At 37.3% G+C, this 27,542-nt stretch overlaps 1 long non-coding RNA gene across 1 annotated transcript in view; it reads left to right on the top strand.

Moving 5' to 3' along the window:
- LOC143671424 (uncharacterized) overlaps nt 1–27,542 on the top strand; it is a 279,501-nt gene that overhangs the window by 24,007 nt on the left and 227,952 nt on the right. Inside the window, exon 3 of the long non-coding RNA XR_013169554.1 lies at nt 4,072–4,127. This is a non-coding gene — a long non-coding RNA (uncharacterized LOC143671424). The remainder of the gene's footprint in view (nt 1–4,071; nt 4,128–27,542) is intronic.

The following is a 27,542-nucleotide window of genomic DNA, read 5'->3' on the forward strand; positions in this document are numbered from 1 at the left end:
TGTTATGATCCTATATGCAGAAAATACTGAAAACTCCAGAACAAAACTCCTAGAGCTAATGAATTCAGCAAAGTGGCAGGGTAGAAGGTCAATACCCAAAAGTCAGTAATGTTTTTAAACAGAAGCAATGAACAATCAGTAGAAACCAAGGGAAAAATCATTCACAATAAATGCTAAAAGAATCAAATATCTAGGAATAAATCTAACAAAGTTGTAAAAGATTTAAATGCAGAAAATTACAAAAGATTGCTAAAAGAAATCAAAGACCTAAAAAAATGGAAAGACATTCATGAATTGGAAGACTACATATTGTTAAGAAGACAGTCCTACCCAAAGCAATTTATAGATTAAATGCAATCCCAAACAAAATTCCAACAACTTTCTTTGTAGAATTGGAAAAGCTAATCATCAAATTATATGGAAGGGTAAGGGGCTCTGAATAATTAAAGTCATCTTTAAAAAGAAAAATAGAAGTTGGAGTACACACACTTCCTGATCTTAAAACTTATTACAAAGCCACAGTAGTCAATACCTCAGGATACTGGCAAAAGAATGTCATGTAGACCAATGGAATCAAAATGAGAGCTCAGAAACCAATCTCCATATTGATGACCAACAGATTTTTGACAAGGGGACAAAGTTCACTCAATTGGGAAAAAATAGTCCCCTCAACAAATGATGCAGGGAAAAAAGTAACAAAAAAGAAGAATGAAGACCCCTACCTAACACCTAATTAAAAAACCAATTCAGAATGGATCAAAAACCTAAATTTAAAGAGCCAGAACTATCAACATCTAGAAGAAAATCTAGGAAAGTATCTTAAGGACCTTGTTTTAGCCAATGTTTGTTACACTTTATACCCAAAGCTTCAAGCAACAAAAGGAAAAAGTAAATGGAAACACCAAAGTAAAAGATATTTTTACATCTCAATGTCATTCATCATCAAAGTAAAATGACAACCTACACAATTGGAGAAAATATGTGGAAACCATGTATCTGATAAAGGTTTAGTATTCACAATATATAAAGGCATCTTTCAACCTAAAAACAAAAACAGAAGCAATTCAAATAAAAAATGGGTAAAAGACTTCAACAGACCTCTCTTCAAAGAAGATATGCAAATGGCCACCATTTGCCATCAGCGAAATGCAAATTAAAACCACAATGAGATACCATTTCACAACCATTAGAATGGCTTCTATTTAAAAGAAAAGCTAGAGAATAACAGGTGTCAGAGAAGATGCAGAGTAATAGGAATACTCATTCATGGTCAGTGGCAATGGTGCAGACAACGTAGACGTTTGGCAGCTCCTCAAACAGCTAAGTATAATACAACCATATGACCCTCCCAGCGATGTTCATAGCAGTATTATTCACAACTCAACTTTCTCTCACTTGATTAATGGATAAATAAAATGTGGTATACAAATATAATGGAAAATTATTCAGCTGTTTAAGTAATGAGGTCCTGATACATGTGACAACGGATGGACCTTAAAGAGACCATGTTGAGTGAAATAAGCCAGACACAAAAAGACGAATATTGCATGCTCTCACTAATTTGAAATAATTAGAATAAGCAAACTCATAGAGTCAGAATCCAGAATTTAGTTTATCAGGGGATGGGTAGGGATAAGGAATGGGAAATTATGGCTTAAAACCTATAGGGTTTCTTTCTTTTGGGAATGACAGATGTTTTGGTAATGAATGGTGGTGATGGTAGCTAATTACATTGTGAATGTAATTAGCAGCACTGAAATATGTATCTGAGTGTAACTTAACGGGGAAATGTTAGGTTTTACAAATGGTAACAGAATTAAAAACTTACTTAAAAAATATATGGTGGGCCATGGTGGCTCAGCAGGCAGTGTTCTTGCATGCCATGCCAGAGACCTTGGTTTGATTGCTGGTGCCTGTCCATGCAAAAAAAAAAGTTACAAAAAAAAAAATACGTGGAACTACTACACAGTGAACCCTAATTTAAACCATGGACTATAGTTAATGGTCTAGTTATAAAAATGTGCTATCATCTTTTATAACAAATATTCCTTACCAATGCAAGGTGTTAATAGTAGGACGGTATATGGGAATTCTGTATTATATGCCTAATTGTTCTGTAAACCCACAACTTCTCTACTAAAGAAATAAAATAAAATAAAACAGGAGTCTAATATAAACAGCTTAGTGATATATCTAGAATAAATTTCTGAGGAAAACAAGAATGTTTCTCACAATTATTTTGTTTTCCTAAAATACTTCGTTTAAATACACTGTATTAGGCCTCTTACATTTATAGTGATTACTGTTCACTTTGGATTCATTTGTTCCATCTTATTGTAAGTCTTTTATTTGTCCCATATGTTCTATATTTCTTATTTCTCCTTCTGTTTTGCTTTTCTTTTGGATCGACGGGGTTTTGTTTTGTTTTGTCTTGTTTTTAAGTCTTCTTTTGTCCCTTTTGCCTGTTTGGAAGTTGTATACTCTAGTTCTATTGTATTAGTGATTTACCTTGAAATTTTACTACTCATACTTAACAAATTCTTAGCGTAATGTCTTTAGCACCCCACTTGCACTGCCCAAAACAAAGCTCTTATGCACTAGAACTCCAATCACCCATTCCATCTCTAAGCTTACATACTGTCAGTTTCTACTCCTTTGGTTATTTTTTATTCCTAATGACTAGTCATTATTATTTCTACAGCCTATGCTTATTCATATTTTTCCACTTGTTTATCAATTTCTTTATGCACCATTCTGAGTCTGTACCAGACTTTTGAGATTGATGTACCTGCAGTATATTATTTTTCAATATTTTCCCCTGTAATACTTACCTTTATGTGTCCATATCATCCTCATTGCTATAGACTTAGTAAGGAGTGATGTGTGCATTTCAAAAATATTTAGCAGTGTATGGATTTCTTTGGAGTAGAATAGTAGAATAAGTATGTGAAAAATCAATAAACTCTCCACTCTCTCAACCTCAAAATGAGAGTTCCTTTTAATATGTATCTTTTTATTCTTTACATTTTTACTTTTTGGCTTAGTTCTGCAAGAAAATAAACCAAGAAAAATAGAAGCTCCTATCATCAGTCAGAAAAAAGTCCTGAGAAACCAAAGTTATAATAACTAGAAATATCTGTGTCAATTTTTTAAGAATGATGAAAACAGGCCAAGATTCTTCCAGAAAGCATGAAATGTACTTGATACCAGGTACTTTGGTGCATAACTTTTTTTGACATGGAGGAACTTTATCATTGTTTATGAGATTTCATGATAGCTCCCTTCCCCCCCCCCCCCAAATAAAACAAACCTGTGAGACCGAAAAAAAGTGGTCCTTAACTGCAGTTTGTTAAAAGTTGTCCAGGCACTCACAGTTAGACCATGGTGTTATGTTGAGCATAAACAATTTCTCAGATTCCCAAAATCAGACAAGATTACTCTGTGACCATGAGAGAGTGAAGAAAAAGCAAGACCACTTTGTAATCTTGTTTTAGCACAAACTGAACAAGAACACTTTCAAAAATGACTAAAACATCCCCCATCCTGGTGAATACGAGTGACTGCTGCTTCTTTACCGATTACAGCTTTAGCCCCACTGCATTTCTTTTGTCTCTTACGTAAAAATTAAGATACCCAATCATAGAATTATCCCCACTTCCTGAAAGCACCTAATTTAGAGCAAAACTGTGCTTATTTGAACCTTTCCAAGAATTAGCTAACACAAGCCCAAATCAGATAATAAACTCCTCCTACCATCCTGTCACAGAGATGCCCTATGTTTCTCCATGATGGGCTGTTTTAATCATTGCAATGAAGCAATACACTTAGTAAACTTAACTTCGACTAAAAGTGTATTCCTGGGGTGGGCCATGGTGGCTCAGCAGGCAGAGTTCTCGCCTGCCATGCTGAAGACCTGGGTTCAGTTTCCGGTGCCTGCCCAAGGGAAAAAAAAAAGTATTCCTGGTGTTTTTTTAATACAAGGAATTGACACCTTGGTGTTGTAGGATTACGTATCTCTTTCTCCCAATTAAGACAAAATTTGTCTTACTTTTTCTCAACATTTGTCCACAGGCTTTGGTATCACTAATTTCAAAAGACACGGATTTGAATATTCCCATGACTCATGGGTCAGTAATGATGCACATAAGTATAGCAGTGTGACAGTACTCTATCTGAAAAAACTGAGAAAAGTTGGACTGGCTACTTTTAGGAGAGTTTGTTGATAACAATATTGGTGATACTCTTAGCTGATATTCTTTCTTTAGTCTAGTATTCCATTAGCATTGTGGCAATGTTCACAACTGGTTGTTGACTTTCACCCATCCATCCCCCACCTTACCCCATTTCAAAGAACTAAGACAGTCATTTCGATCCACATGGATCCCCGTAAAGCAGAAGAGAAAGTAAAATTACAAATTCACCTTTTACATTTCTAGTAGCATAATGTCATGGGACAGGTGAAAATAGTTTAATGTAAATTTGGAGTGTAATGAAATACGGTTTTTTAGCCTTTCAAAGGAAGGAAGGTTGATGTGCTGAGAAAGCAAAGGGGACTGGGTAAGCCTGGATTTATTTCCCACCCTCAGAGCCATTTGGTTTGGATTTGTGAAAATGTTAAGAATGATGAATGAGCTGTAAATAGAAGATTTTTCTGACCATGAGCCATAAAGAGCTATAAATGAATTAGACTGAACAGCTGGGAACAAAATTGTAGGCATTATGCAGGCACACAGAATCATCTATGGACTGTAACTAGCATCCCACCCTATTGATTAGCTGTTCCATGGACCATAATAAAACTATCATGGTTAATTGCTAAGGAGAGGCACACACCTAGAAATAGGCAAGTTAAGGTGTCAGCCATCCAGTTTATTGCTCAAAGGTAGGATAATTTGTTTCATTATAGCACTTTCACTGCAGGATCTGAAGGGCTCAATCAAATCCCCACCTCTCCCCCCACACACAGGTTTTTGGGGCACAGAAACATTTGATTACATTTTGTTACCTTCTAGTTATTGATTAGTGACTATTTTTAGTCAGGCGCAATCTGATCTGTAAGCATTTCAAAAGACAAGCCTGTATCCTTACAAAGCAACCTGAGTAATAATTAAGGATGCTTTTCAATATCATGCTGCTAATTTTCTCCACCAGGTCAACTTGAACTCATTTAATTTTTTACACATTTTTACTTACACAGAAGCTGTAAAAAGAGCAATCCCATAAACTATATAATTAGGAAGAGAAGATTAGGTCTTCTTCATTAATGTTATTTGTACTTGAGAGAAAGCGACAGGTATTTGATATGGGTCTCTGTAGAATTTCTCTTCCATTTAAGACTTGCAGCATACAGAATAGAAAATGTTTTGTTTTATGCCATATCATGTTATAGGAAAGGCCTAATGGGCTATTTAGCTTTGTATTCTATCATAGCCATTCTGTTTGAAAAGACAATGCATTTTTTAAGGCTTTATTGTAAATAGGAAACATGAGGACAATTGGCTATTTTCCTTTAATACATTTTCCCTAGAGAGAAATGTATGTGCGTGTGTTGGGCTCATCGATCACACATATCCCTGGCAGTGGGGGAAATACGTATGTCTTGACAATATGAAATGTGGTGTGAAGGAAACTTATTTCCAGTAGCAATGCAAATCTGTACCTGGCTTCCTGCCACATTCCAAGATAAACTATAACTTGTACTATATTTCTGAGGTTTCCAAAGCTTGATAGCAAAAAAGCACTATTCTTTTTTATTGGTTCCTGTATGCAGTCATTGACATCTTTAACTGTGTTTTTCTTCATACTAGGCCATGGGAGAAAAGTTGTTTGCTAATGGGTGCAACTTTTCTGAACTTGATCATCCACCCTGCCTGAAAAATCTGATTTACAGCTCTGGGCTCCCTGGTGCCCCACTCTGAAAACTACACCATGAACATAGGCTTAAACACAGTTATCTGTGTTTTATGCAGAGTGTCAATAAATGTTTATTGAACACCTACTATGTGCCAGACAGCTTTGCCCAGACAGTAGGCATATTATTGGGCTCATTGTCTAAGCACCTTAGTTTTCTTTTAATATGCTAATAACACCACTGATAGCTGGATAGATAGAAAAAATGTGCAATATAATCCTTTAGCTGGAAAACGCTTGGTATAGTCTTCAGTAGCTAGAAAACCATTTATTATGATCACTTCACTCGAGGAACTTTGAGTTATTTTAGCATAAAAAGCCTTGTGAAAAAAGTATGCATTGTGTAGATCTCAGAAGGATGGAGCAGGATGCAGATGCAACAGCTTTAGAGGGCCAGATAGCTTGATAAATTGTATTTTCAGTGTTAGGATCTCTCCTCTTCTAAGAAAACCTTGGGAGGGTCAATTCCCTAAGAAAAAAGGAATTCCCCCTAGACGAGGGATGTCTCATTCTTTGTTGAGGAGTAAATTCAGCTGTTGAACTTCCCATCCTGAATAGCATTTGGAAGTTTACCTTCTCCCTTCTAAGAAAAGTGGATTGAATTGTATTTCTCCAAAATATTTGTCCAGGACATAACCCCACTCCACACCCACCTGTGATTATGCCCTTATTTGGAAATAGGGTCTTTGTATATGTAATTAAGCTATGGATCTTGAAATGGGATCATCCAGAATATAGGGTGGGCCATAAATCCAATGACTGCTATCCTTACAAGAGAAAGGAGAGGGTGATTTGAGACATAGAGACACATAGAGGAGGAGACCATGTGAAGATGGCAGAGATTGGAGTTGTGCAACTTCAAGTCAAGGAAGGCTAATGATTACCAGCAGCAACCAGAAGATAGGAAAGAGGGATGTGTTCTAGTTTGCAAGCTGCCGGAATGCAATGCACAAGAAACGGAATGGCTTTTAAAAAGGGGAATTTATTAAGTTGCAAGTTTAGAGTTCTAAGGCCATGAAAATGTCCAAACTAAGGCAAGGTTATAAAAATGCCGAATTTAAGGCATACAGGGGCAGATACCTTGGTTCAAGACGGCTGATCATGTTTGGGATTTCTCTCTCAGGTGGAAAGGCACATAGCAACGTTTGCTAGCTTTCTCTCCAGCTTCTTCAATGGCTTTCCTGAGCCTCTGTCCATTCTGTTAGCTCTGTCAATTCTGTAGATCTAAAGCAGTTCCCAAAATGGTTCCCTCTTAAAGGGCTCCAGTAAGCAACCCCACCTTGAAAGGGTGGAGACACATCTCCATGGAAACCATCTAAGCAAAAGTTACCACCCACAATTGGATGGGTCATATCTCCATGGAAACAATAAAAGATTCTACCCAGCAATATTGAATGAGGGTTAAAGGACATGGCTTTTCTGGGGTACTTAATAGGTTCAAACTGCCATAGCATGAAACAGATTCTCTCTTAGAGCCTTCAGAAGGATACCCCCGTTGACAACTTGATTTTGAACTTCTGGCCTCTGGAATTATGAGAGAATAAATTTCTGTTGTTTTAAGCAACCAAATTGTAGTAATTTATTATTCCAAAGAAAGTTTCCCTGGCTTGTATTGGGTATAAATGGAGTCTTTATTGCCCTTGATCAATTGATATTTATTAATTTTCTCCTGTACTGAAGAAATATAAGGTCAGTTTCTCATATTCTAAACTCTACAAGCAACCTAATCATTTCACAGTTTTGAATGAATACAAGCATATCACAGCTATTAGTTTTCTTTCCTTTGAACTGCTATCTCCAACAGTCAGAAACATTCAGTACCATACATTCTAGGCATAATAACATTCTTCTGCAGTGCTTTTCCTTATCCATATCTTCTAGGCCATATACATTCAGGTATTTTCTATGCAGTTTCACTAGAAATCTGCATATATATATATATATGTACTTCTAGACTTAAGGTATTTGTGAATTCCTTTCTCATAATTGGTTTGCTAGTCTTAGATTCTATAAGTCAAGCTCTAGCTTTTTTTTTCTCACACTGGCTTTTAGTTTGTTTATGAGGAGTTCCTTCTGTCTAGGCTCCTTGGTGACCTATCCTTTCCTGAGGCACAGATTAGAGAGAGGAAAGCAGTTTATAGATTTGTGTTTACCTTTTCCTTTTGCTGTAGCACTTGTTATTGACATGCTTCCCAGAGAAGGATGGCTTCCTTCTCAGCAAGCCTCAGGTATCTGTCTTTTGCCTCTAACCTTAATTTGGGATGGTCATAGCTCAAGAAAGGGCAAGAAACATGCTGTGTGTGAACACCTGTGTCTAAATTTCTGAATACTCTGGAAAGATGTGGTGTAAAATAAGTGTTCTTATGGTTAACACACACTGACACCTAGGGTGGAAATGGAGAACATGATTCTTTTGCCATTGTCATGCTTTTAGCTCATAATTCTCAGTCCCTTCCACCTAACTTCAGTCTTATCCTGTGAGGTGCTCTTATAACAGGGTGTGAGAAGCTCTTATCTCCTCTGTCACCAGCATCCAGAGCCTTATGGACATGTCTTCATCTGGAGGGTCTTCACATAAAATGTCAGAATGTACTGGACCCCTTCTATGATATCACCAGGCAGAGGAAGCTAGAATTAATTTAATAGGATAAAAATATATTAATTTATTTATACTACGTATCCTGCCCAATTCCCTCCAAAAAGATTTAGGTAAAAACACAAAACACAGGGCAGTTAAAAAATTATTAGAAGTTAGAGGGTGGGCCACGGTGGCTCAGCAGGCAATTGCCCGCCATGCCAGAGTACCCGGGTTCGATTCCCGGTCCCTGCCCATGTAAAAGAAAAAAAAAATGGAAGTTAGATAAAAAATCATAATTCCATCCCCCTTCCCTACCAATTGTTATCATTTCCCTTTTTTATTCTCATCCATAGCCTGAACCACCATTTGACATATCATATATTTACTTGTTTATTTTGCTTCTTATTTTATTATCTTCCTTAGAATGTGAAATCCATTAGAGTTGGTATTTTTTTCTGTTTTGTTACCTATTCTATCCTCAGTGTCTAGAATGGTGCTTGGTAATAGTAGATGTCTAATAAATACTTGTTCTTGAGTGAATTAATTATACTAGGAACCAGAAGGGCTATTGCTCTAGATTATTGAGTGGTGATAATAAGAAATCCTCTAAAGGCCCTGATAACTGATAATGGTGATAAGAGGCCAGAGCAGGTGAAGCCAGGTAGGGGACTCTTGCAGTAATCCCATCAGGAGGCGAACAAAGCCAGATCCAGGATGGTAGTAGGAACAAACAGAGAGAAAAAGAAGAATCTAGAATCCAGTGTGATCCCACCCTTATTTTGCTGCAAGATTACTCCTATTTCACCATCCCTCTTGTCCAAGGATATAAAAGAAAAGATGGGAATGCTTAGCTCAGAATGGTTTGATAGCATGACTTCAGGTGGTATTCTGAGCAAGATGATCTTTTGCGCATCCTTTTCAGGACTATGATAATATAAAGCTGTCATTTCACCATCTCCAACTTCCACACAAAGCCTGCTTCCCTGAATCAGAAGAGATTCTAAAAGCATTTCTAACTCAGACAAATAGACCAAGTTGCATGAATAATGTGTTCTAGTAGGGTTGGAATGCAAGCATTAGTATTTATAAGTCTGGCACTTTGGGGCGGTCTGTGTACATAACTCCCTTCTCTCTCTCACTAGCAGTCTAACAGAGGTAAATCATGCAACAAGTAGGACATTTGTGAATGGGGCAAACGCAACAGTTGGAGATTTTGCCAGAAGGCTTATGAAAAAGAAATTGTCAACTGCAGCAGAGAGCCCCTGATACTGTTTAATTCTCTTGCACTCATTTCTGTGGCCAGTAACTGCTAACATTGAGTTGATGTTCCTGAATAACAGACATGGTTTTCCTGGAATTGGTGGCATCTATCTTTTCTTCAAGAGGAAACTCTCATCTTTTGAAAGAATGTTTTCAACATGTCTCCTGAATTGCTGATAATTGTTATTAATGGGCTCTCTGTCATTCTCTCTGGCTGATCTGCAGAGCAAAAGAACAAAAGTCATAAAGAAATGGAATTAATAACTCCATTGCAATGCATCATAGAGATAAGCCAGTGATCACAGGGTCAAATGAACACACACTGATATATTGTTAGCTGGTTATACTATAATGAAAGAGCAGACCTTTTACATAAGTTTATGAATAATGTTTCTCATAAAGATAGGAGATTGATTATCTCAGAAAAGCTCCCTCCTGAACCTGAGACCATCAGTAATCATAATAGTGAAATATTAATAACAACTGTGAGAATCTATCAGGAGTAAATTTCATAACCCACAATAATGAGATCCGTGTTTCTAATTTTGGCGGGGAGCTAAATGAAATATTACTGAAAACAGGAACAAAAGAATGTGTTTTGTATTCATGGCCAAATCAAGATTGTTTCACCTCAAAGAATAGATTTAAAGGCGTGGGTTAGGAGAACAATAGGAAGTTTAGATGATTCCCTTATTATCATGCTTACAGCTATTTTCCTGTTTAATTTTACTTCTCATATAGAAATGATTGCATTAGTTAATCTTATTTTAGTGAAAAATAGTCCTTGGATGTTTTTTCTTTCCTCAGAATAAGTGTATAATTATACCTTTCGTTGTAAGTTCTTGAAGAATTATATTTATTGGTTCCCTAGCAACCACAGGAACTCTGTATTTTTTATCTGGAGATCAAAATCAGAATTCTAAACATAAAAGTAGAATATGATGTGTATTAGTAAAAATAATGCATGTGGTAATTTTGAATGATGAGCAGAAAAAAAGAAAAATTATCCCATCAATATATTATACTTTTTGATAAGTATAAAACTATGCGGGTGGCACCTATTACAAATCCAATTTTCAGCTGCTATATTTAGCAGCCGCATTCTGCTTATTTTCTCTGTAGTTTTAATTATTCATTTTGCAATATCTGAATATATCAGGACTGCATAAATACATTTTTCAGTTATAAAAGAGGATGATATGTCAAACTAATACAAATAAAAAACAGCATAATTCAGGATGAGTGTCAGTGTTGCACTTTCATTATGATGATGTTCATGATCTTTTACGCTTTGAGTTGTATCTCCTACAGTAGGACTAGCCTCATATGGAATACTCTCTTTTCCAGTCCCATTTGTGCTTAAAAGCATTCATCACAAAGCATTGGGGCTTGTTCTAAAATTAGATCATGGTGATAGCTGCATAACTCTGTGAATATACTAAAGATTTCTGAACTGTATACTTTAGAAGGGTGAGGTTTTTTTGTATGTGAAATATAACTCAATAAAGCTGCTATTTTTTTTTAAGCAGTAGAGCCCCCCCAGACCCTGCAATCCTCCTTCCTCTTTCTCATCTTTGGCACTACCTCCAGAGGTAGCAGTATCTTCTGTCCACTCTCAATACTGCACATGAGACCTAAAATTGCCATAGAGAGAAACAACATAGTCACCTGGTACCAGTCCGAAGAAAATATGTCAAAATTAAGCCTAACTGGATGAAATCCAGAGGCCTTGGTGACAGGATGAATGTGAAATGCCGTGGTCAGATCTTGATATCTTGTACTGGCTATGGGAACAACATCCTGAGCACATCCAGCTCAGAGGCTTCTGGAAGTCCCTGCACACAATGTCAAAATCGAAGCCTAACAAATCTTCCTCTGGTGAGATAATACACAATACTTCTTCCAAAAACTCAGAAGTCACGGTGGAAAGAAAAGTATATATGGCCAACTAATTCACCAAAGCCAATGCCAAAACTGTTGTTTGAGTAAAATGAATTGCATCTCCCATTGCACTTTTATTTGTATATAGATGGCACTATCAACTCCCAAATACGGCAGCTGGCAAGGGTCAGGATCAAGGTTATAATTTGTAGCAATAAAATGGAATGATATTGTTTCAAACAGGCATTAAATTCAGGACTCTGGTGTACCCCTGGATTTTGTCCTGTGAATTATAGCTCCCATATTCATATAGTTCTTGCATTATATCCAACATACCAATCACTAGTACTTTCAAAATAATTTTTTTCCCCTCCAAGATTTATGGAATGACCCTCATTGCCATAAATTGAATGTGATTAACTGAATCTCATGATTACCAGCTTATTGTTATTCAACTGAATATTTTGTAAATGCATTGTTAGTGCAAAGTAGGGTGGTAGGCCCTGTGAACAATATAGAGATGAGCAAGACAGGATTCCTGCCATGAAGACAAAACTTTTAGATGATTTAAATACAAAGCAGAATAAAATACATGCAAAATAGAGAAGGTAATCTATACCATGGGGTTTCAAAGGATCACAGCCGGTTAAGAAGACCAGGAAGTGTTGAAAAAAATAAGTAACATTTTCGTTTAAAATTGAGTGATAGGTTAAATTTTGACAGATGGAAATAAGGTAGAGAAGGCTTTCCAAATAGAAGGAGCAACAAAAGCAAAAGCACACAGATAGGAAAGAAGAGTGAGCCTCACTAAATGCAATTGAATATTGAAAAATGATTAATCAATTGAAAATAATCATATGATACATGGCAGTATTGTGTTGTTATTATAAAGGATCTAAAGAAATATAAAAGTTTTGTTTGGATCAAGCCAGACCCCCCAAAAGTATGCATCTAGATATCTCTGTTTACTTAGTATCACATAGGAGATACTCTTTCTACCCAACTTGTGTTATAATGGTCTGGCCTCTGCTGCTATGAAAATATGTGACAAAGAACAGCTAAAGAAAAGCCATTTATATTTTCTGTAGGAGTACTGTTTAGGATACCATTTTGTCTATCACCCATGGCCTCCTATAAGTTCCATGTGAGCAATTTATTATGGCTGGAATCTAGAGAAAGGTTTATTTCACTGAAAAAACTGGTGTGAATTCCTCTTTTCAAGAATTATATCTATCTTCTTATTTCATTGGCTGCCAGGAAGGTCATATATAAATTTGAGGCTCAATTCCAGCAAATAATTTTGCTTTATGTTCTACATAGTGTTATTTTTAAAGTCATTAATTTGACACATATTTATTGAACCCTAATATGTACCAGGTGCTGAACATACAGTGGTGAATGAAACAGGTATAAAACATGGTCTCAATGAGCATATAATCTAGTGGGAAGTTCAGATTATAAAGGGTAAACCAACAAATAAATATGTAAAATTTGTATTTGTCCTGGTCCTGATTCTCTGTTTATATTTTTCAATAGCTTACTGAATATGTTCTTACTGTAAACTATGCCCACAGAATGAGTTGGGTGTATAAACAAATAACATAGCTACCTGAAATGTTACGTTGGGAAAATTCTGTATATTTTAAGTGAACTTCATTGTAATATACTCAATCTGCAGGCGATTTTTCCCCTCAACTAGATTGCTATGCATATAGATACATAATCTGATGAAATGAAATTTCCAAAGTTAAAATAGTTTGTTTTCAAAACAATAGGAAACACAGAAAAGTAATTTCTTCCTATATGCTATCAACTCTTGAGGTGCCCCCCCTCCAAAATACCATAAACAAAAGATGAATTTCACTCTCTACTGTCTAGTGCCATTATAACCTTTTTGACATAAGTGATTTCAATGCCTCTGTCATTGGTGCACTCATTACAATTAAGTTCTAGAATAACTTATTAATTCACCCAACCATCTCAAATCATTAAGGCATAAATGGCAACAGTGTTCTTCTAGACAGATACATGATAACTGAGAAATTAGGATTTAAGGGATGACTGAATGATTATATAGATATTCCTTCTTGCTCTCTGGTATACTGGAGTAGACAGAGGGGAATACCTGAAATCTCTAAACTATAATTAAGCTGCACTGATATCTGAAATGATTGTAAAAGCCCTTACCTTGTGCCTTTTTTTTATTTTAAGGGCTGTTACTCTCTTTACTTAGTCATTTTCTTAAAATAACTTGTAGGGAAAAGGCTCTAATGCTAATAAAGAATTTGAAATCAGCCATTAACTATTTTTAGCCCCTTATATTTGTAAATAATGTTGGCTAGACTCTGCTATTGAAAAGATAACTTGTCTCCCTTCCTTTCAGCTTACACCTTTAGTATTGAAATGATAATGATAAAAGTGTCTTCTGTTTTTCCTTGGAGCTTGCTATTTGAAATCATAATGACCTCATATCTCCTTGCTTAAATCCATGAAAACTTTGAACTCCCTAAACTTGGGGAGATAGATTTTGGGCCAATACACCATCTGTTCTCCTACTACATAACTAATAATAAACTCTTTCTCTTTTTGAAATCCCAGTGTTTCAGAAATTGGTCATTAGAACACATCAGGCAAAAGAATCCACAGCCTTGTCTGATAATAATACAATAAATGTACAAATAATATTTTTTTCCCAAAATCTCTGGTCATAAGCTAAAATAATCATAGTAGTAGCCAGTAATCCACATTTAAAGTAAACATTTTTGGAGGTCATTGTGGTGGACGGAAATGCACTAGTGCTGATATCTACCCTCTGGGATCTTCCCGCTTACTGGGGATGGGATCCAGACACGTAAACAATCAGAAAGTAAAGTGTAGTAAGTGTTCAATAGTGCTTCAAGCAAACTAACATAGAGGCACAGAGGAAGGAATTAAGTTTTACTGGCAGGGTCAGGTATACTTTAGGAAGAGATAGTTTTTGAGTTGGACCTTGAAAAATGATTATAATTTTGGTAAGAATAGCATTCTGAGAAGAGGGAACAGTATAAACAAAAGAAGGATAGTGGGGGTGCGAGTGTAGTTCAGTGGTAGAATTCTCGCCTGCCATGTGGGAGACCCGGGTTCGATTCCTGGCCCAACCACTTCCCAAACAAATAAACAAAAATTCAACAAATTGTGCTGCAATAAAGGGATACTCACATGGAAAAAGAATGAAATGTGACCCCACCATGCAGTATACAAAAAAAAAGGACAGTGTGAAAGTTCAAGGACTAGTGAGTAGCCAAGGGTGTTTAGTACAAAGATTGCATAGAAGAATGCCATAAGATACGAAGTGTGGAGATTTTTTTTTTGACATGGGCAGGCAAACCGAACCTGGGTCTCCAGCATGGCAGAACTCTGCCACTGAGTCACCATGGCTTGCCTTTGTGTGGAGATTTTGATGGGTCAAAGTTATGTAGGCTCTTGAATGTTGTGCTAGAGAGTTTGGGTTTTGAGGGGGAAATAATAAGTGTTCTTTAAAAATAAAGAAATAATGGTAATTTGAGGAATATGGATATGCCTATAGCTATTGTCTCAATTTAATATTTCATTAAGTCTTTGTTTGGTTGATCTTTTGGTGCTAACTCAGTGACAGAACAAATGTAAAAGCTGAAAAAAGAGAAACTTTAATTTTGTGAAATCTGAAACAGCTAAGTACTAGGCAGCTGTAATGGAGTGCTATTTTATAACAGGCTACATAGAATTAGAGTGCAAGGTAGTTTGAGATACATACTATATGTTTTTAGAGTTTCAGTTTGTAACCTTGGAGATTTAAGGTTAATATACATGTCTATCCAAGATCCAAGAAGGATTGTAAGAAGGAATGGTTAATGTGGAAATGTAAAACTCTAGAGAAATATGGAAGTTAAGACTAAAAATTATGTTGGGGCAGGGTGGCTGGGAAAGATGGTAAAGTAGGGAGCTCAAGGACTCAGGCTTTCCACAAAAAAATCTATTAAACATAAAGGAACTGTTTAAAAAAATTATTTTGAAATTCCAGGGGCCAGAGTACTATATAGCACCCAGGAAAGAGTGGGAGGAAGAGGTTGACCAACAACAGTAAAGATAGTAAATTGCTCTCTCCCTGGGATGGCTATTAGTGCCCATACCACACTCTCCCAGTAAGCTGCCTTGAGACCTAGTCCCTGGCTGTTCACTGCTGACTGAAAGGGATAGGTACAGGTATGAGCACAGCCAATCACTGATCATGGCTTTTGTTTAGTTAATTCGGATTGCTGGGGGCTTGGCTCTGAAGGCAGCCATTGTTTAAACCCTGCCAAGGGCAAAGGCAGCTGCAGCCATTGTTTCAAACATTCTCAGAACAGGATTGAGTCAGTAGAGATTTAAAGACACAGCAATTGTTCATTGCTACAGGGGATAATTAACTGAAAGGCTGCATTTGTTGGGCAGTCCAGGAAAGCTCAGCTTTGGGAAGCTGTTGGAGAAGATTTTGGAACTTGTCCTGATCCCCTCCCTAGGATATTTTAGATCCAGTCTGCACACTCTTCATGGGTCCATGGTCCTGTTTTGTCTGGGAAAGACTGACTTAGGAAAGTCCTCTCTGTTCTGCCCTCCTCCCAGAACTTGCCCTCCAGGCAAAAGCCACTGGAGGCAATGAAAGGAGAGTAAAAATCTATAGAGGTGGACAGACTTAGATAAAGGCCTGCAGCTTTAAACACCCAGGTAAGGAAGGTCTGTCTTTGGGGAAACAGAGGGGATAACTGCTGAAACCAAACTGCCATAATCAGGGAAAATGCAAAACAATTTATGAAGCAAAAACCCTGGATAAGACAGAGGCCCAGAAAGACATGGAAAATCCAGCACACTGCATTCACCTTGGGAAGACCATCTAACAGGATGGCTGATGCTCAAGAAAATTTATGCCTTATCACCAGCTAGTTACAAAATCAAGAAACATATATCCCAGGGAGAAATCACTGTACAACAAAAGAGTACAAGACAAAGAAACAGGAAATGATGACCTATCCAAAGGAAAAGAAAAAAAAAAGAAGATGGGAATATGGACATAATGAAGAAAGTTATTAAAATACCACCTTTAAAAATGATCAAAGAGATGAGTGAAAGTACAGAGAAAGACCTAAGGATATCAGGAAAACAATGAATGAGCAAAATGAGAGTCTAAGTAGAGAGATAGAAAATTTTAAAAGGAACCAAACAGAATGACTGAAATTGAAGGTCACAATAAATGAAATGAAAAATTCCCAGAATGGTTTCAAGAGCAGATTAGAGCTGGTAGAAGAAATAATCAGTGAATTCGAAGGCAAGGTGACAAGAATCAAGCAAATTTGAAATGAATCATGTTGAGGAACAGAAAGAAAGAAGAAATATTAAAAGCAAAGATAACCTAAGGCAGCTGTGGAACAACATCAAACACACCAATATATACTATTATGGGAGGCCCAAAAGGAAAAGAAAGAGAGAAAGGTGCAGATGGGATACTCAAAGAAATAATGAGAGTGAACTTCACAAACATAGCAAAAGACATGAATATACACTTCCAGGAAGCTCAGAGAACATCTAACAGAATAAACATGAAGAAAAATGCATTCCATCAAGTATTTATCACATCATTGAATGCAAAGAAGAGGAGAGAGTTCTGAAAGCTGCAAGACAATAGCAACTTGTTATGTAAAAGGAGTCCTAATTAGATTGAGTTTGAATTTCTCATCAGAAACCATGGAGGAAAGAAGGCAATAGGTTGAAATTCTTAAAGCGCTAAAAGAAAACAACTGCCAGCCAGAAATTTTATATCTGAAGAAACTCTCTTTAGACAATGATGGAGAGATTAAGACATTCTCAGATAAACAAAAGCTGAGAGAGATCATTGGTCTCTCTAGATATGACTTTATAAGTAGTGCTAAAGGAAATTCTTCAGACTGAAAGGAATGGACTTGAGACAGTGGTTCAAAGTGAAATAAAGAAACAAAGACCCATGGTAAAGAAAACCACTTGGATAATTATAAATGCCACTAATATTGTTATGTATTTTTGGTATGTAACTGCACTTCTTACTTTCTACAGGTACTAAAATGCAAATACATAAAAGTAACAATAAATCTATGTCTTGGACATACAATGTATGAAAAAAAGTGGTAACAAGAAAAAAATGGTGTGGGGACAGAGGTTATAGTGAAAGTATATGTGCATGTTATTGGAATTAAGTTGGTATATCACATATGATTGTTATATATTTAGGATGTTAACTTTTAATCTCATGGTAACCATAAGAAAAAGAAAGAAAAAACATATTCAGATAGAAGTGAGAAGATACTTAAAAGGGCACAACTCATAAAAGCAAATAAATTAAAAGTAGGTTTTAATGGAAACCATGGACAAAAAAGGTATAGGACATACAAACCTTAAGAAAACCGATAGAAAAAAGTTCTGCATTATCAGTATTGACTTTAAATGTAAATGGATTACAATATCCTTGATTCTTGAAGATGATTGGATAACTATAGAGCTTTTAAGGTGTGACTGTGTGATTTTGAAAACCTTGTGACTTACATTCCCTTTATCCAGATGATTAAAAAAAAAGGCAAAAAATAAATACATAATAGGGGAAAAGAGGAAGTTGGTATGATTTGCGTGTTTTTTTAACTACTGCTTTTACTTTTATTCTTATTTTTACCTTTCAGAGTAATGAAAATGTTCTAAAATCTATAATGATGTTGGATGCACAGCTATATGGTGATACTGTGAACCATTGATTGTACTCTTTGGATGATTATATGGTATATGAATATATAATATAATTTCAATAAAATTGTATTAAAAATGTAAATGGATTGGGCAGTGCAAGGGCACCTCAGTGGTGGAATTCTCACCTGGCATGCAGGAGCCCTGGGTTCGATTCCCAGACCCTGCACATGCCCCCAAAAATGTAAATGGATCAAAGTTCCAGTCAAAAGGCAGGGATTGGCAAAATGGATAAAAAAGCATGACTGAACTATATACTGTCTGCAAAAGACTCACCATAAATTCAAAGATACAAGTAGGTTGAGAGTGAAAGTATGAAAAAAATATACCATAAAATTAGTAACCAAAAAATAGCTGGGATGGCTATATTAATATTGGATAAAATTGATTTTAAGTAAAAAAAATCAGAAGGGACAAAGATGGTCCTTTATATACTGATAAGGGAATAACTCAACCAGAAGACGTGACAGTTATAAATATACATGCACCTAACAGTGGAACCCCAAAATATATGAAGCAAATACTGATAGATTTGAGGGGAGAAATAGACAGTTCTATATTTATGGTATGATGTTTTAGCACACCACTCTCAATAGTGGATAGAACATCCAGTGAGAAATCAGTAAGGAAATACAGTACTTGAATGACACACTAAACCAACCAGGCCTAACAGACATAGAATACTGCATCCATCAAAAACGAAATACACTTTCTTCTTAAATGTGCTTGGGTCATTCTCCAGGATAGACAATATGTTTGGTCATAAAACAAATCTAAATAAATTGTAAAATGTTGAAATAATAAAATGTGTATTTTTGACCACAATGGAATGAAACTAGAATCAGAAACAGAGGAATAAATGGGAAATTTACAAATATGTGGAAATCAAACCACATAATCTTAACCAACCAATGGGTTAAAGAGGAAATCAGAGGCAAAATTAGGAAATATCTTGAGATGAATGAAAATTATAATACAACATATTAAAACTTATGGGATGCAGCAAAGGTAGTGGTGAGAGGGAAATTTTTTAAATGCTTATATTAAAAAGAAGAAAGACTTCAAATCAGAGTGCTATCTTCAAAACTGTAAGACTGGAAAAAGAAGAGTAAACTAAACCCAAAACAAGAAGAAAGAAAGAAAGAACAAAGTTTAGAGGAGAAATAAGTGAAATGGAAAACAAAAAGACAATAGAAAGAATCAGTAAAATCAATAGTCAGTTCTATGGAAAGATCAGTAAAATGGACAAACTTTTAGCTAGACTGACAATGAAACAGAGAGGATACAAGTAGCAAAAATCAGAAATGAAACAGGAGACATTACTACTAACCCCACTAAAATGAAAAGGACTGTATGAGGATACTGTGAACAACTAATGCCAGCAAAATTAGATAGATAACCTAAATGAAATGGACAAATTCTTAGAAACACAAAAACTACCTACATTGACTCAAGAAGAAATAGAAGATCTCAACAAAGCAATTACTTGTAAAGACATTGAATCAGGAATCAAAACCTGATTGGCAACTGAAGGGACACTTGTTTTCCTTTCTCCCCTCATTCTAACCAAAATCCTCTAGCCCAGCCTTGATTTACAATGACAGGATCCACTGTGATTCACTTCCCTCTCCTTTCACTGCTTAGCAAGGATTTTCACATCTCTGCAGGGGCTGTTGTCTTGCCCTTGAAACTTTCCATGCCCTGGGTCAGAACCCTCCCTCTGCAGTAATGTATGCTATTAAGCAAATGGCATAGAGCAGTGTTCTCTCCCAAGTCAAAATGCTCTCATTTAGGTAAAATTTGAGCCTGCTGCTGGCAGTTAGGGGCCAGAATGGCTAAAGGGAAATACAATGTAAAAGTAATATGAATTTGAATGAATTATTGTAAGTATCAGATGGCACCATTACCCACATCCTCATAGGCAGACATTAGGGGAACTCTGTAATGTATGGAACAGAGCTCCAGTAGTGGAAGGAAGTGTATGTTCTAAACTGGAGTGCAAAACAAGTTAAATCATTGAAGTCTTTTGGGAGCCACAAATGTGGAATGAGTGACCATGATCTGTATGTTGAATGAATGAATGAATGAATGAATGAATGAATATCTATACAGGGTGTGTATGCATGTAGTTTCTGTTTGAAGCTTAAGAAAAAAAGCATATTAATGCCACATTTATTTTAAATAATCAGGGAATCAGGTAGTGCACACAAATCGAATTTCCCAGATAACTGAAAGTTATTCATTCAAAATATAAAATTTGTTTTAACTTGACCATTTTGGGAAGTGATTTTCTCAATTATGGAATTAGAGAAACTGAACCTATCCTATTTAACTGAATATACCAAATATGTCATTTTTTAATGATTCAGTTTACTATTGTAATTAGTTACTATAGTATTCTTTTGTTAGGTAAGGCTCCAGTCATTTTTTATTCTGGAATTTGAATCACAGTTCAAAGTTGGCTACACATGGAAGGTAATAGACAATATAAGTAGGAAGTATAACATGATCAACAACACTGATGAATGGAAATGCATATCATATGTTGGGAAGAGTGAGCAGCCTAAAATAAATAGGGTGGGGGTATATGAGGTAAAATATCAGAGGAAGAAACTATAATAGGAGTTTGGGACTAAATTGTAGAAGATATTGTAAATAGCTATAGAATATAGAAATTTTAGTGAAAAGACAATGGTGTCTTAGCAGAGGATTTCAAGCAGGGAATTTATGTTTTGTCATGATCTTGTTTCTTTTTTTTTTTTTTTTTATGCTCATAGCAGCTGCACCAAGTGGTAGTTTGGGAGAGGCTTAAGACCTCTGGAATCCTCTTAATGCCTCCCTTGCTAGCAATTTGACCATAGTCATTTCAGAAATCTAATGTAAAATAACTACGCAAAGAGCTTCAAGCCCCTTTCCAACCAGATTGCTTGTCTTCAAGTCCCTCTAAAATAGAAATTCTGAAGTTACATCTGCTCTATGCTTATAAACCCATGTATCTCAATATCTAAAAAGTATTCACTATGTACCAGGCATTGCAATCTTCTGTACATTTTCCATTTTACGTGATCTAACAATCCCATGAGATTTATTGTTATACCCCTATTTGACAGAGGAAGAAACTGAGGCTCAGAAAGGCTAAGTAATTCACCAGTTGTCACACACCTAATAAGTGGCAGGGTCAGGACTCTAATAAAGTCTGTCTGATGCCAAAGACCAGGCTGTTATAGCAGCTCAGGCAAAAGGTGACATGGGCCTCAATTAAGGCATCTATAGTGGGGCCACAGAAGAAGATTTAAATATTAAATTATTTAGGGGGAATAATTAATAATGTGCTTTCAAAATGTCTATAACATCACTAAAGCAGAACTGGTTGGACCACATAATGAATTTTTAACAATGTCTATTTCTGCACAGAAATTAGTTTTAAAAGAAACTGTTTTAAGTCTTTCAATGGAGATGTTATTTTCGAAGTACTAGTAAGAAGCTGGAGGTTTCTTTTGTGACACTGCTTTATGTTTATGTCTGTGTTTATGTGTGTGTGTGTAGCCAGTGTTTCAGTGTACACTCCCTATTCTCATTACTGTGTGCATATAACAGTAATGACACAAGTTCTTTTTAAACACAATAATATTTAAATTCATCGTTAATTGGATCTGCTACCCCATCCTGATTTGTCATAGTTGCAAGTCTGTGGTTCTTTATTTCCTCATCAAAATTCACATTTTCACAAACAGTACAGTTTTCAGAGTTATTTCATACACATCTTCTCATCTGTATTGTGCAACAGTCGTGTAAGTAAATAAGGTTCAGAAGATATTTAATGTCTTGCCCAAAGTGACATAGAATAATTAGTGGTTGAGGGAGACAAGAAGTCATACTTTCTGATGCCTAGTTCAGTGTTCTCTCTACTCAAGCATATTATCCCCAGCATCTAACACAGTACATAGACATAGGTGCTCACTCAATCTTTCTATGGGTGAATGAATAAATAATAGCTAATATTAGCAGTGGGTTGTGAAAAATTTTATAATAAATTGCTGATAATTAGTGATTCCCAGTGTTTGCTCAAAATAAATCCTTCATTTCAATGACAAACTAAGTTTAATATAAATGAATCAATGTAGTTAGCTTCACTGAGCACAAACTAGCGCTCTCTTGATTTTGCAGTAGCTTACAGGGGTGGTAAGTGGGTGGCAGTAGTTAAAGGCCATTCTTTTGATAAAATAATTACATTTTGGTTGCACAACAGGGATGATTTGTGGCATAGAAGGAAGAACAGCAGATCAAAGTCCTCGTATTCAAGTCTGTGCTCTGTCATTGTATAAATATTGTGACCTTGGGGGAAATCATAGAACTTTATAAGCCCCAATTTCTCCACTGATAAAAGAATATTTGTATCTGCATCAGTAGGGTTGCTGTGAAAATCAAATGAAATAATACAAATGCCAATGATCTTTATGAACTATAATGTACTATATAATGCTATTGGGGGGTTTGTTATTATTTTGTGTTTTAGGTAAGATTAAAGAATATTCCATAACAGCCAGTGGTAAGAAAATCATAAAACCCCAATCTGAAAAGTACTGCTGCAAAGATGACCAGCTAACATTACATTGTGTCATGACAAAGAAAAAGTTGGAAACATTATGAATTGGCTCTTTGTTACCAAGCTTACCTAAGGGAAAGTTTCTGTGAAACAGGCATCCCTCTTTTTTATTCTCTGTTAGGGACATTGCTTTAAATGGCTACATAGTGAACTCATTGAATGTGGATTTGTGGGATGATGATACATGTCCCACTTAGAGATTACTTTCTGAAATATGAATATTTTGTTTATAAAGCTCTGACAGGGGTTGTACTGTGACATATTTCATGCATGAAAATCTGCGACAGTCAATCCAATAACCAGTAGAAATGCATTTGTTGCTCTGAATTTTTTAGTTTTGCTAGACAGCTCAAATCTAACATATCTAAAAACTTATTATCTTCTCCCCCAAACTATCTTTTACTGGTTTCTTACTGTTGATCTAGTAGGTTTTCAGGTATATTTTATTTCTATCTTTCCCTCTGGCCCTAGTCACCAAGTCTGTTGACTGTTACTTCAGTGTCTTGTGTATGTATTTCCTCCTCTCAGTTGTCACCATCACCACCTCAGACATTCATTGTCTCTATATGCTTACCTTAATGGACTATTAACTGGTTTCCAAACCTTCAGCCTTTGTAAACTCAATGCATCCTGTCACCTCTCCAGATGAATCTGCCTAAACCACCCTGCTGGTCTCTTAATCTTCCTTTCCAGAAGCTTCAGTGGCTCCCAGTTGGCAACTGAATGAGAACATACTACTTAGACTGGCATTCAAGATCCTCCATGATTTGATCCAGACCTTAACTGCCCCATTAATCTCCTCTAGTCGAAATCTCCTCTTCACGCTTTACAAAATACATCTTGTCATATACTATCTCTCTGGCTTTCCTTCCCTATGGAAGCACTCTTGCTTTTCCCATTCAACAATAATCTTGCATCTTTTAGGGTGCAGCTCAAATGCCTCAAATGAGGCATCTCCTCATATATGAACTTAGAAGTCACTTACCCTAGAGTCAAACCATGGGTCTACTACTGCATGATGAATTATTTCATATGTTCCCTAGCCTTGGGAAAGTTATCTAACCTCTTAGAGCTTCAATTTCTTAACTTGGGAAATAGCAGCAACCCTATGAAGTAGGAGCTATTGTTCCTATGAGGAGGAAATGAGGTGTAATATATGTAAGGACTTAATCATATACCTGACATATAACAATTGCTTAATTAGAGATAGCTGACAGATTGCAGGGAACAAAACTCAGGCCCCTACTCCCTCCTAACCCTGCAGCAAGAGGTAAAATTCATGGTCCACTGACTTGTGACCCTTTCCCTTCCCCCTCCTCCTTGCCACAACTCATGATGCCTCCTGCCAAATGCTGCCCGGGGCAAGAAACCACGTCAGAGAAGGACTTATAGCACAAACTCCACCAATAAAGAGCAAACAGGTCAGGACAGGCACAAAAAGAAAGAGGCAAAAATACCAGCCAACGTCAATCAGACAAGTCGCCAAATGCAGAATTCAGCACCAATAAGTGCCAGTGAAATTCAGAGTATAAAAAGAGAAACCCATCACAGTGCAGGTGGACATTTTCTTCAGGCTTTTGCAAAAAGTGTTCCTTTACCCTTTTCCCCCTACCCCCTTCCTCTCCCTGCTCCTTCCTTTATAATAAACCCCTTTCAACTTCAGCTCGCTGTGTGGTTATGAGTGTTGGACCGAACCCCAATTTGTTCTAACATTTGGTGCCAAAAAGTATTATGTCCTCACTCTCTGCTCGTAGCTTGAGATCCCTCCTTTCACTTCACCGCATCCAGCACCCAACACTTGTCCTTTCTTACTATAAGGTAAGACTGAGGAATTGGGTTCTGCTGGAATACTCTCACGGGATGTCTTGGCAGGGCGTGGTGGTTCAGGCTTTGGCATACACAGCATGGAGGTTCTGTTTTGGGTCCTGGGGTCCACACTCTCAGGAGAATTTTGTTCAGTGTTCTGCAAACACCCCGCCCCGTCTGGAACAGTGCAGTCAGAGCTCTCCTCTCACAAATCTAAGCATTTAGATGGAACCTCCCACCAGCTATTGCTGTGCTCCTAGTCCCAGTGGATTCTGGGGATACCAACTCTATTCAGAGACTCTCTTTCTCTCTCTGTCATGCAAATGTGGGGCACCCACCTCTGTTCTTCAGAGACACGGTATTTGCCCCTGAACTGTGATGCTAAATAGTATACCCACTGAGTGTTCTTGTTTTTTACCACTTCCTCACTCCCTCTTTTCCTTGGCCATGTGGGCAACACAATCTATTCCTCCTAAAGACACTTCCTTGGGCAGTCTGTTATGCTGCCTAAAAAACTTGGATCTACAAGGCAACATCAAACCAAAAAAAGATTCATTTTACTCTATGGTGGCTTGGCCCCAGTACCCTCTGGACAACCAAAATCATTGGCCTGAAAATGGTACTTTTTTTGCATGGGCAGGCACTGGGAATTGAACCCGGGTCTCAGGCATGGCAGGCAAGAACTCTGCCTGCTGAGCAACTGTGGCCCACCCCCAAAACTGGTACTTTTAAACTTAAAATTCTTATGAATTTTAATAACTTCCTGTGGCACTCTGCAGAGTGGGATAAGGTACCCAATGCCCAAGCCTTCTGGACACTGCGTGCTAAGCCCTCATTCTGTTCTTCTCTAACTATGTACCAAATCCTCCTCCTCAATAAAAAACCGAAACCTCTTACTCCTCCTTCTTCGGAAAAGGCAAACCTCCCTACTCCTTCCCACTCTCTTCTCCCCCTCCTACTGACTACTTTGACCGGGTTGACCACCCCTTCTCTATGAACCCCCTCAACCTTCCACGCCTCTTCTATCACCTTCCCCCTTCCCCCATCCCTCTGAACTTCCTCCCCCTTCCTCCTCCCCCTCCCCCTTCTCCCTTCCCCATACCAGTCACACAGGCCAGTCCCATCCCTGGCCACCCCCACTGCCTCACCTTTCTTTCCCCCTTCCCCCTTACTGCTGAACTCCCCACTTCCTCATCCTCAGTAATCTTCCCCTCTGCTGATATTTTCACTCTTAGGAAAGTGGCAGGATGCAAAGGCATAGCCAGGGTTTATGTTACTTTTTCTCTCAGACCTTTCACTAATTGAACAGCTTTTAGGTTCCTTTTCACCAATACTACTTGGTATCATAAAAAATTGAAATATCTATCTCAAACCTGTAATTTCACCTGTCAGGATGCAGTTGAAATTCTTATTTCCTCTACCACTACGGGGGTGGGGGGAACATATTTGGGCAGCTGCTACCGCTCATGCAGACCAACCTTTTGCCACTGACCCCCAAACTTACTCACAGGGCTCTGCTGCAGTTTACCTGTCACCTCCTAATTGGAATTACCAATCTAACTCCCCTGATTTACTCAGGTTTTGCCTCTTCCTCATTTGTCTATTAGAAGGAATAAAAAAAGCAGGATTTAGGGCAGTCAATTACAACAAACTTTTAGAATGCTCCTAAGGATCAAATGAGAATCCCATGGCTTTTATGAGCTGCCTAATGGATTCGATTCTCAAATATATTGCTCTAGACCCAGCCTCACCTGAAGGGTGCCTTTTCCTACATACACACTTCATAACACAGTCAGCTCCAGACATTCATAAAAAAACTTCAGAAGCTGGAGTAGAGACCCCAAACACCACAGGATGAACTCATCCGGGTTGCTTTCTGGATTTTTGACAATAGACAGGAGGAAAGGGAAGCAAAAAATCAGGAAAAACTTAGGCAGGAGCACGAAGATGCTTGGTATTTATTATTGGCCAATGCCCTATGAGAATCCACCCGTGCCTGGCAAAATGGAACCGAACTAGGAAATAAGCCCCCCTGGGTCCCTGTTTTTACTGTAGCCAAGAGGGATATTGGGCAAGAGCTTGCCCTAATCCCAAGCCACCTCTTTACCATAAGACAGAACACTGGAAAGCTGACTGTCCTTCGACCTCTCACCATGGGAATAGACAGCCATCCTTGGCAAGTGGCCACTTGTTGGGATTTGAAGTTTCAGACCTCTTCAGCATAGCCAGTGAAGACTGATGGGGCCCGGGCTCTTCAGCACTGACTCTTCCCATCTCCATAGGTGAGCCCAGGGTAACTATTCTCATGGCAGGTAAACCAATCTCTTTTATGATTAACACAGGAGACACATTTTCAGTCTTACCTGACTTTTCAGGACCTCTAACCCCTTCCCTCATGTCTATAATTGAAATAACAGGAAAGCACACCCACAGCAAACCTCACCCATAGCCTGCACTCTTCAAAACACTTCCTTTTTTCACTCATTCTTAATAATGCATACATACCCAGTCCCCCTTTTAAAATGAGACATTCTAGCCAAGCTAAACACGGTGCTCACACTTCCCTTAGTTAAAGCTAAGCCTCACGCCACCAGCAGCCCTGCTACTTACCCTCAGCCACAATCTTTGCCCAACGTCCATCTTAAGTTCTTGATAAGAAATTGCAAAATTACTGCTTCAAAAATAATTCACTAACATGTTATAAATATTTGACATTATTCTGACAAGTTAAAGTTTAATGGT

This window comes from Tamandua tetradactyla, chromosome X, assembly GCF_023851605.1.
Source record: "Tamandua tetradactyla isolate mTamTet1 chromosome X, mTamTet1.pri, whole genome shotgun sequence".
In the NCBI taxonomy this organism is placed as follows: Eukaryota; Metazoa; Chordata; class Mammalia; order Pilosa; family Myrmecophagidae; genus Tamandua; species Tamandua tetradactyla.